This window comes from Leopardus geoffroyi, chromosome C1 (assembly GCF_018350155.1).
Source record: "Leopardus geoffroyi isolate Oge1 chromosome C1, O.geoffroyi_Oge1_pat1.0, whole genome shotgun sequence".
Taxonomy (NCBI): Eukaryota; Metazoa; Chordata; class Mammalia; order Carnivora; family Felidae; genus Leopardus; species Leopardus geoffroyi.
Genome location: NC_059328.1, coordinates 33,102,100 through 33,112,039, shown reverse-complemented (window position 1 = coordinate 33,112,039; position 9,940 = coordinate 33,102,100). Strand labels below are relative to the sequence as shown.

The window sequence follows — 9,940 nt, the reverse complement described above, 5'->3', positions numbered from 1 at the left end:
CAGCCAGCTGTGGGTTCTCTGTCCCCCTCTCTCTCTGCCCCTCCCCAGCTCGAACTTTCTCTCTCTCTCAAAAATAAAAATAAACATTAAGAAAAATATAATGAACAAAATGCATTCAATTTGGAAACTATAGTATGCTAAAACCGAGATTAAGACAAAACTCAAATACCTCTTTCTTCAGTCTTACCATAACCTATTTTCTCAACCTCTTTCCTGCTCCTACACCTTCCAGTAGAAGAAATTCATGCTCTATTTCCTGTCCATGTTTTGCTGAATTTGCTCCCATTTTATCCTCTGCCCAGGATGCTTGCACCCCCACCTCTTTGGTTCACTCAATCCTTCAAGGAGACATCTACACCTAGTTCAATGCATAGCATGGAGGCATATAACACATAATGTGTGTTTATGGGCCTTAGAATGATTACCGTAGAAGCCTTCTTATCCAACAGATCAGGACCAGAAATGGAACAATTCTGTTAAAGTAGGAAATCACAAAATGGGATCTGTACTTACTTTAAATATTTTAACTTCAAGCATATTTTTTTTAATGTTTATTGATTCATTTTGAAAGATAGAGAAAGAGAGAGAGCACGAGCAGGGGAGGGGAGAGATAGAGCTAGAGAAAGAGAGAGAGACAGAGAATCCTAAACAGGCTCTGCACTATCAGCGTAGAGTCCAATGTAGGGTTCGATGAACTGTGAGATCATGACCTGAGCCAAAATCAGGAGTCCAATGCTTAACTGACTGAGCCACCCAGGTGCTTCTCAAGCATATTTATATACATCAATATTTGATGTAAGGCAAGGTTGAGAATGAGTCCACTGTTTGGAACTCTGCATTATCTTTCTTGAGCAAAGTACACCCACAATATGCATTTTGATGATTTCTACTTTGGGTTTCTTCCTTCCTTCCCTCCCACCTTCCTTCCTTCCTTCCTTCCTTCCTTCCTTCCTTCCTTCCTTCCTTCCTTCCTTCCTTCCTTCCTTCTTGGGTTCCTTCTTGGGATCCTTCCTTCCTTCCTTCCTTCCTTCCTTCCTTCCTTCCTTCCTTCCTTCCTTCCTTCCTTCCTTCCTTCCTTCCTTCCTTTTTAATTAGGCTCCACACCCAATTGGGGCTTGAACTCAGGATCCTCAGATCAAGAAAGAGTCTCATGCTCTACTGACTGAGCCAGCTGGGTGCCCCACTTTGGGTTCTTTACAATGGAACAAGAACTTCAACACACCTGAGAAGGAAGTCTGTGTGCGGGACTTGAAATTACCGTGGTTAGAATTATTTACCCAACTTCTCACAATTGTTTTGCCCACACTTACTTCAATGGTAGTTTTTGTTTTTGTTTTTTGGTTTTTCAGTGACTCAGCTTTTACTGAATCTTTTCAAAGCATTCCACTTAAAAAAAAAACTTAATGAAATGTTGCAAACATACAAGGAGAAAAACAGAGGGAACACCTGTTTCCACACTCAGCTGTATGAATGCTAATGTTTTGCTATAGTTGCTTCAGATTTTACAAAAAGAAATAAACATTACAGATAGAGTTGAAAACTCCTGCACACTCCTGATTTTATTTCTTTTTTTTTTTTTAATTTTTTTTTCAATGTTTATTTATTTTTGGGACAGAGAGAGACAGAGCATGAACGGGGGAGGGGCAGAGAGAGAGGGAGACACAGAATCGGAAACAGGCTCCAGGCTCTGAGCCATCAGCCCAGAGCCTGACGCGGGGCTCGAACTCACGGACCGCGAGATCGTGACCTGGCTGAAGTCGGACGCTTAACCGACTGCGCCACCCAGGCGCCCCATTTTATTTCTTTTTTAAAAAATGTTTATTTTTATTTATTTGAGAGAGAGAGAGAGAGGGAGAGAGAGAGACGGTGGGGGAAGGGGAAGAGAGAGAATCCCAAGAGGGCTCTGCACTGATGCGGACGTGGGACTTGAACCCACAAACTGTGAAATCATGACCTGAGCTGAAATCAAGAGCCTGATGCTCAACCGACTGAGCCACCCACACGTCCCTGATTTCATTTCTATTCCACTTTCCCCATCCATAACAACTGTCCTGAATTTAGCATTTACCTTTTCCATATGAGTTTTTATACTTACTACATATGTGTGCCAATAAGTGTATGGCTTTGTTTTACATACTTTGCATCTATATGTAAATAGTATCATACTACATGCATTATTCTGCAACTTGATTATTTTCTCTCATCATTATGCGTTTATGATTTATCCTTGTTGATAGAGCTCTAGTTAATTCATTTCCATTCAATTTGTAGTATTTTGCAAATATTCCAAGACTTGGTTTTTTTCTCTTATCGAAGATTTGAGCTATTTCCATTTTTTCTATTACAAACAACACTACAGTGATCATTCCTTCATAAATCTCCTGGTAGATATATGTGGGAGTTTCTCTAGCCTAGAAAATATAACAAGAAATGGAATTTGGGAGTCAAAGGCATGCACATCCTCACAAGTATGTCGTCAAATTAATTGCTAACACGGTTGTAGCAATTTACATTCTCGCTAGCAGCGTGTGAGAGTTCATTGCTCCATACCCAATACACCTTATCATTCTTTCAAGATTTTCCCAGTTAGATGGGGGTGAAATGGTATCTTAAGTGATTTTACTTTGATTTGCCCAATCGGTAATGAGGTTCATTATCTTTTCATATGTTTATTGGCCATCCAGAAGTCTCTGCTAGAAATTGCTTGTTTCTGTCCTTTGCTCATTTCTCTGTTGTCTTTTATTCTTGACTTGTAGAAATTGTTGTTAAATTCCGGATACCTAGTCAATCAAATGAATTGCAAATATCTTTCTTTCTCAGATTCCAGCTTGTAATTTAACTTTGCATATATCATCTTTTTTTTTTTTTTTTAAAGATTTAAAGTAACCTCTGTGCCCAAATGCGGAGCTCTAACTCTCAATCCCGAGATCAAGTGTCTCACACTCCATCAGTGGGGCACTCCTGTTCATGTCATCTTTTGTTGAATAAGTGTTTCTAAATTGTAGGTAATCACATTTACCAATCTTTTCTGTCATGGTTTGTGCTTTTGGGTTTAAAAAAAAATACTTGCTTATTCTGAGAGAAAGCTTCTCCTAAGATTCTCTTCAAAATGTTCTGGAGCTTTATTTCTAATATTTAGGTCTTTATTCCACTTAGATATGGTTTTCCGTGTGGTGTGGGAGTAGGGACCTAGCTTTCTTTTTTTCTATATACAGAATCATCTTACCCCAGGTTCTCTGAAAAATAGAACCCAAGGCACTCTTGCTGAAGTATTGAGAGGAGCAATCCCAGGGCAGCAAGAGTTAAGGAAAAGAGAAGTGAGGAGTAGAAGAAAACAAATAGCAAGTTGATATGTTAGGGTAGCAAGCTGGCTATAGCCTCCCAAGGAAATCCAGCCTTGGTCACCTAGGACATCTTCCCGACAAGTTCTGTGTATGCACCACACCTCAGAACAGTCCATCAGGGAGAGGAAGAAGGGTGAACAATTTACCTGCTGGATAAATTTCTCCTCCCTGTTCTTGGTTGAAGTTTACTCCACAGGGATTTAATTCACTTCTGGGTTGAGTTACACATTTTCTCTGTATAGCCAGGGGGCAAACCAGTCTCCAGTGCCTTTATTTATTTATTTTTTAAATTAAAAAAATTTTTTTTTTTATTTTTGAGAGAAAGAGAGACAGAGACAGAGAGAGAGAGAGAGTAGGAGAGGGGCAGGGAGACAGAGGGAGACGCAGAATCTGAACTGTCAGCACAGAGCCCGATGCGGTGCTTGAACTCATGAGCCACAAGATCATGACCTGAGCCGAAGGGGGATGCTGAACCCACTGAGCCACCCAGGCACCCCTCCAGGGCTTTTATATAGAGCTTCATGCTTTACCCGAGCCTGACAGTGATGGAAGAGGCATATATCCTCCATGAATCTGGTAGGGGGGAACCTGGGCACCAGAGCCATTGTGTCTTCTGCTGTACTAGGAACAATGGAGACCACACGAAGGCAGGCTCTCACTCTATGGTGAGATTGAGACAACTAGAAGTACTAGACGAAGAAATGTCAATAGTGACTGGGGGCTTCCTGGGACGGGTGGGTCCAGGTGTATCGTTCGGATTCTTTACAACCAATTTTCTCATAATTGAATAGTTCATCCTCTCCACCCTCCCCCCATTATAATGCCACATTTGAATATATCAAAGTCTTCATATGTTCACAGACCTCTTTCCAGAGTCTCTTTTCTATCCCACTCACCAATTTGTCTATCCCTAAGCCAATATAATGCCATGTTGACTGTAACTTTAAAATAAGTTGCTATCTGGTGGGAGGGTCTATTTTGTTCTCATCTTCAAAACTGTCTTATCCTTTTTTTCTTCTATATGAATTTTAAGACCAGTCTGTTTAGTTTCACCGTCATTTTTTGATTTTATTTAAAATTGTATTGAATTTATGAACTTATTCGAGAAGAATTTACATACATATTTATGACATTGAACCTTCCAATTCATGAACCTGGTAGATCTCTCCATTTACTCAGATCTCTGTGTGTGTATATATGTACATGTGTTTTTCAATTTTGTAATTTTCTTCACGAGGATAATTTTGTCAGATTGATTCCTAGTAATCTTGTTTTTGTCCTTATTGTGAATGGGATCTTCATTCTTGCTACAAGTTCTGATTATTTACTGATGTTGAAACACTACTGATTTCTCCGTATTGATCTCAAATACAGCAAATTTGCTAAACTCCCTTATTAGTTTAAATAGATTCTATTCTGTGAATTATCTTGGGATTCTGTATGTAATCAATCATTTTATCTGTAAATAAGGACAATGGTCTTCTAATCTCAGTTTTAAAGATTTTTAGAAATCATGAATTAGTGCTAAATTTTGTTGATTTTTTTTTTTTTTTTGCATTTACTGGCATGGTCAATTTTTCTCCTTTAATCTGTTCACGTGGTATATAATATCAATAGATTTTAGGTTGTTGTAATTCCTTCATTTTTTTGGATAGCCAACTTAGTCTTCATAGAAACAATTCTCATTCTTTTGACATTCATATTACATTGCTATACATAACTTTAAATTAAATTATATTATATTATTTAAGTACACCTGGCATCAGGTTATGAAATCAAATACAACTGACCCCGGATGAGCAGGGTCACAAGTGCACAGCAGCCCATTACCTACAAGTATTATACTGATTTTTTTTTTTAATGTTTATTTATTAGAGAAAGAGAGAGAGAGAGATTGAATCCAAGCAGGCCCTCCCAATTGTGAGATCATGACCTAAGCTGAAATCTATCCACCCAGGTTCCCCATTGTTTTCTTTTTTTTTTCTTAAAGATTTTATGCTTACATAATCTCAATATGGGCTTGAATTTACAGCCCCAAGATCAAGAAATACAGGCTCTACCAACAGAGCCAGCTAGGCGCCCCACACTGATAGATCTTTTATTTTTTAATTAATTAATTAATTAATTAATTCAGGAATCTCAAGCAGTCTTCATGATTAGTGTGGAGCCCAACACAGGGTTCAATACAGGGCTCGATCCCATGACCCTGGGATCACCACCTGAGCCGAAATCATAGAGTTGGTTGCTCAAGCAACCGAGCCACCCAGGCACCCCTGATGGTCCTTTTCAAACAGAATTGAGAGTATTGGTTAAGTGGAAGTCAATTTAAAAAGCGTTCGGTTTAAGGAAATCGGTGGCTGTGGTGACAAAGCACACACTTCATAAGTCAACATGTTGTCTCCATTCAACTAAATTCAAGAAATTGTTATTGAGAAACTACATTAAGTACCATGTTAGGCATGAACAAATAGTTCCTGTTTACAAAATATTTTCCAACCTAGTAGAGAGGTTAAGACCAAGTGCATACATACATCATCATGATACAAAAAGGTAAGACAGATGTTTGGATGTACAAAAACTGTCATGAGGGGAGGTGTAACTGGGGAAAAGGAGTCATCAGGAAAGAAGTCTTAGAGGAGGTATATTCTGCAGTGAACTAAGAAAGGTGTTAGACCATTGCTGTCCACACCAGCCATATGGAATTTAACTGTTTCCTATAAATCAGCAATTGCCCTGAAAGCAATGGGAGCTATCTATCTGGTCTGCCCTGATTACATTTCTTTTCTTGTTGGCCTTGCACACAGATTGTCCCCCTCTGCCCAGACCTTTCAGATGAGAAGTCCACACCCTAATCCCAAGAACTTGTGAATATGTCATGTTACATGGCAAGGGAGAACTAAGATTGAAGATGGAAATAAATTTGCTAATCAACTGATTATTTTAATTATTTTTAATTATTATTTTTAATTTTAGTTACTTCTTTAATGTTTGTTTAACACTAAAGGGGGGGGAATGAGCGGGGGAGGGGCAGAGAGAGAGGGAGACAAAGGATCTTACGTGGGTTCTGTGCGGACAGCAGAGAGCCTGATGTGGGGCTCAAACTCATGCACCATGAGATTATGACCTGAGCAGAAGTCAGACACCTAACCGACTAAACCATCCAGGCACTCCTCAGCTGATATTTAAATGGGGAGATTATCAGGGATTATCCTCATGGGCCCAGGGTAATCACAAGAGCCCTTGGAAGTCAAAGAGGGAAGCAGGAGAGTTAGTGCCAGAGGGATGCAGCCTGAGCTTGACCAGTTATTGTTGGCTTTGAAGATGGAAGGGGGTCATGAGCCAAAGAATAATGGCAGCCTCTAGAGGCTGACAAAGGTAAGAAAATGGATTCTTTCCTGGAGGCATCAGAGGAAAACGCAGCCTGGAGACACCTTGATTTTAGCCCAGTAGGTCCCATTTTAGACTTCAGGCCTACAGAACTGTAAGCTAGTAAATTTGTGTTATTTTAAGCCAGGTTTGTGGTAATTTGTTACAGCAACAATAAGAAAATAACACAAAAGGTTAATAAAGCTAATCAGGAGAAAGAAAAGGTTTTGAAGGAAGGCTCATGGCTTTGCTCTTGCTGAGGTAAGGAGCAGGTGGTTATTTGTGAAAGGGCCAGAAGTCCATTGGAAATGCGGGTTTTCTGAAATGGATCTCAGAAAAGAGGGTGCGATTTGGGATACTAGAATCATCTCATAGAGAAGGCACTGACACCTGAAGCATGGGGGAGATGGCTTGAAAGAGAAAATTTTGAGCGATGTTGTGCAATAGAAATAGAACACAAAACAGGAATGTGAGCCACATTTGCAATTTAAATTTCTCAGGAACCGTGTTAAAAGCATTAAAAAGGAAGATATAAAATTAAAATTTAATGGCATATTTAATCGTGCTCAACATATCCAAATTATTATCATTTCAACATACAATCACTACAAAATTATTAATGAGATATTTTTTATTCTTTTTTTTGTATGAAGTCTTTAAAATCTTGTACACATTTTATACTCACAGCATATCCCAGTTCGGTATATCTATAATTTCAAGAGCTCTATGACCATCACGTGGTTGGTGGGTGCCAAACTGGACAGTCCTGTTTAGAGAAAGAGCAGACACAAAGGGTGGAGCCTTGAGAGACATATGCATTTAGGAGATAGGAGGAGGAAATGGACCCAGTGGTTGAATAGACAGAAGTAGGAGGAGAATCAGAATAATGCAATGTTTCTAAATCCAAAAGAATTTTACTTAGGGAAATGTGGGGGGTGAGGGGTGGGAAGCATCACATACTTTTTTTCCTCAGCACTCTGGCTTATTCAACTCTTAGATTTTAGGGGGTTCCCCCATCTGTAGTGAAGCTCTATACTACAAAGTCGCTTTCCTTTGCTCTGGCTTTAACAGTCTCAAATATATATTTAGCCATAAATTTAGGGGCTCAGACGTAGGTAGATAGGGATAACAGGGTGACTAGGGAAAAAAGAAAGGATCACTGAGGTGGCATGAGGTTGTTGGAGGATGGTGACGATTTGGAACAGGTGCCTGGTGGGAGTAAGATGGAGATCATGTTACCATGACAACTGATTATTTCATTGGTCCAATGACCAGTTGCCATGGTGACAAAATCTTCGTGTCAGTGTGACATGGATCCCAAGGGAGAAGATGCTTGTGCAAAGGACCCTTTGCTCATTGGTAAAGCTTTTATATTTGCAATAATTCTTGCATTGCTTGATGAAACCTCCCCCAGGAACTTCAATCAGCATTGATGGCCCCTCTCCTCCTTCCTGTTCATTTATAGCAATCACTGCTTGTAAAGTGCACACATTTTCATTGTTCATGTTCTATATAGTGTTTTCTTGCCTGACAGTCTTTAATTATTTTAGCAATTTATCTCTTTCTCCTATATAGATATAATCCTGTTGAAGGCAGGGATCATTCGTATAATTCAGTTATGTTTTCAAAGGATTGGGGGTTAGTGGAAAAAAAGAGACCAAAAAGACCTTTGGGCTAGACAAGTTTGCATTTACATACCACGTGTGCTTCTGTCATTTGTCAATTGTGTGGTCTTAGCAAAGTCATTTTATCTTCTTGAAATTTAGTTTTCTTCTATAAAATGGGGATGATAAAACTTGCATTGTGGGCTTGTTGTGGTGATTACAGATAACTTAAATAAAGCAGCTGGCCTATGGTAGGGACTCAATAAATAGTTCCAATTATTATAACATTGTGCCCAGCCCCAGTTCTGGATGCCATGATTAGCACTTAGTAATACCTAATGAACAATAAGACAATGATGACAGATGATAGGATAACAGTAGAACTATATCTAATCTTCAGAGTCCTTAAAGATCAGTTGTCCTGTGATCACCCAACTATACCTCACCTGCAATTCTTTTATATATATATACACACACATATATATATATGTGTGTGTGTGTGTGTGTGTGTATGTTTTTAATGTTTATTTATTTTTGAGAGAGACCGAGAGTGAGAGGCAAGAGGCAGGGAAAGAGGGAGACACAGAATCTGAAGCATGCACCAGGCTTTGAGCTGTCAGCACTGAGCCCAGCGTGGGGCTTGAACTCATGAACCGCGAGATCATGACCTGAGCCAAAGCCGGACGCTCAATCAACTGAGCCCCTGAGGCACACCACCTCATCTGCAATTCTTAGCTTGCAATCCAAGTTATGATGATTGTAACTTCTTGGGAGAAAAAAATTTTTTTAACTGTTTAGTGAGGAAAAAGGAGAGGAGAGAGAACCACATATTTTGTTGCTTCCTTGACAGAAAAACATACTACCAGTGGAGTAGTTGTGCCCCCCCAACCCCTCAAAAATCACACATGAATCTGATTCAGCCTCTAGACCCAACTACTGATTTACAACACAGAGGGCAGAGCACATGTTAAAAACCACCACAGGGAAGCAATCAGCAAGATCCAGATTGTGAGAAATACTACAGGAAAAATAGTGTAGTTTCTTCAACAAATACATTGCAAGAAAAAAAGAAGTAGAAGGAACTTCTAAATTAAAAAAGATTTGGGGCACCCGGGTGGCTCAGTCGGTTAAGCATCCAACTCTTGGTTTTGGCTCAGGTCATGATCACATGGGTCCCATGGGGCCCTGTGCTGATAGTCCGGAGTCTGCTTGAGATTCTTTCTCTGCCCCTCCCCCACTCACGCATATACATGCATGCTCTTTCTCTCTCTCTCTCCCTAAAAAAAAAAAAAAAAAAAAAAAAAAAAATTAAGGGACATATCATCCAATTTCCATTTGTGGATGTTACTTGAGCCATGACTCAAATAAACAAAATTTTAAGAAATTCATAAGGGGATTGGAAATTTAAACACTGACAGGATGGATAAAAGATATATCTTAACATATGTTTTAATTTATTTTCTGACTTCAAAGATTCCATTAATTCTTAGATAAGAGAATGGTATGATTTGTTTTAAAAAAAAACTGTTAGGGTCGCCTGGGTGGCACAGTCGGTTGGGCGTCCGACTTCAGCCAGGTCACGATCTCGCGGTCCGTGAGTTCGAGCCCCGTGTCGGGCTCTGGGCT

General features: G+C 39.5%; 1 long non-coding RNA gene across 1 annotated transcript in view; it reads right to left on the bottom strand.

Moving 5' to 3' along the window:
- The window catches only part of LOC123597702, a 37,134-nt gene that overhangs the window by 22,756 nt on the left and 4,438 nt on the right, over nt 1-9,940 (bottom strand). The window contains exon 2 of the long non-coding RNA XR_006712223.1: nt 7,396-7,476. This is a non-coding gene — a long non-coding RNA (uncharacterized LOC123597702). The remainder of the gene's footprint in view (nt 1-7,395; nt 7,477-9,940) is intronic.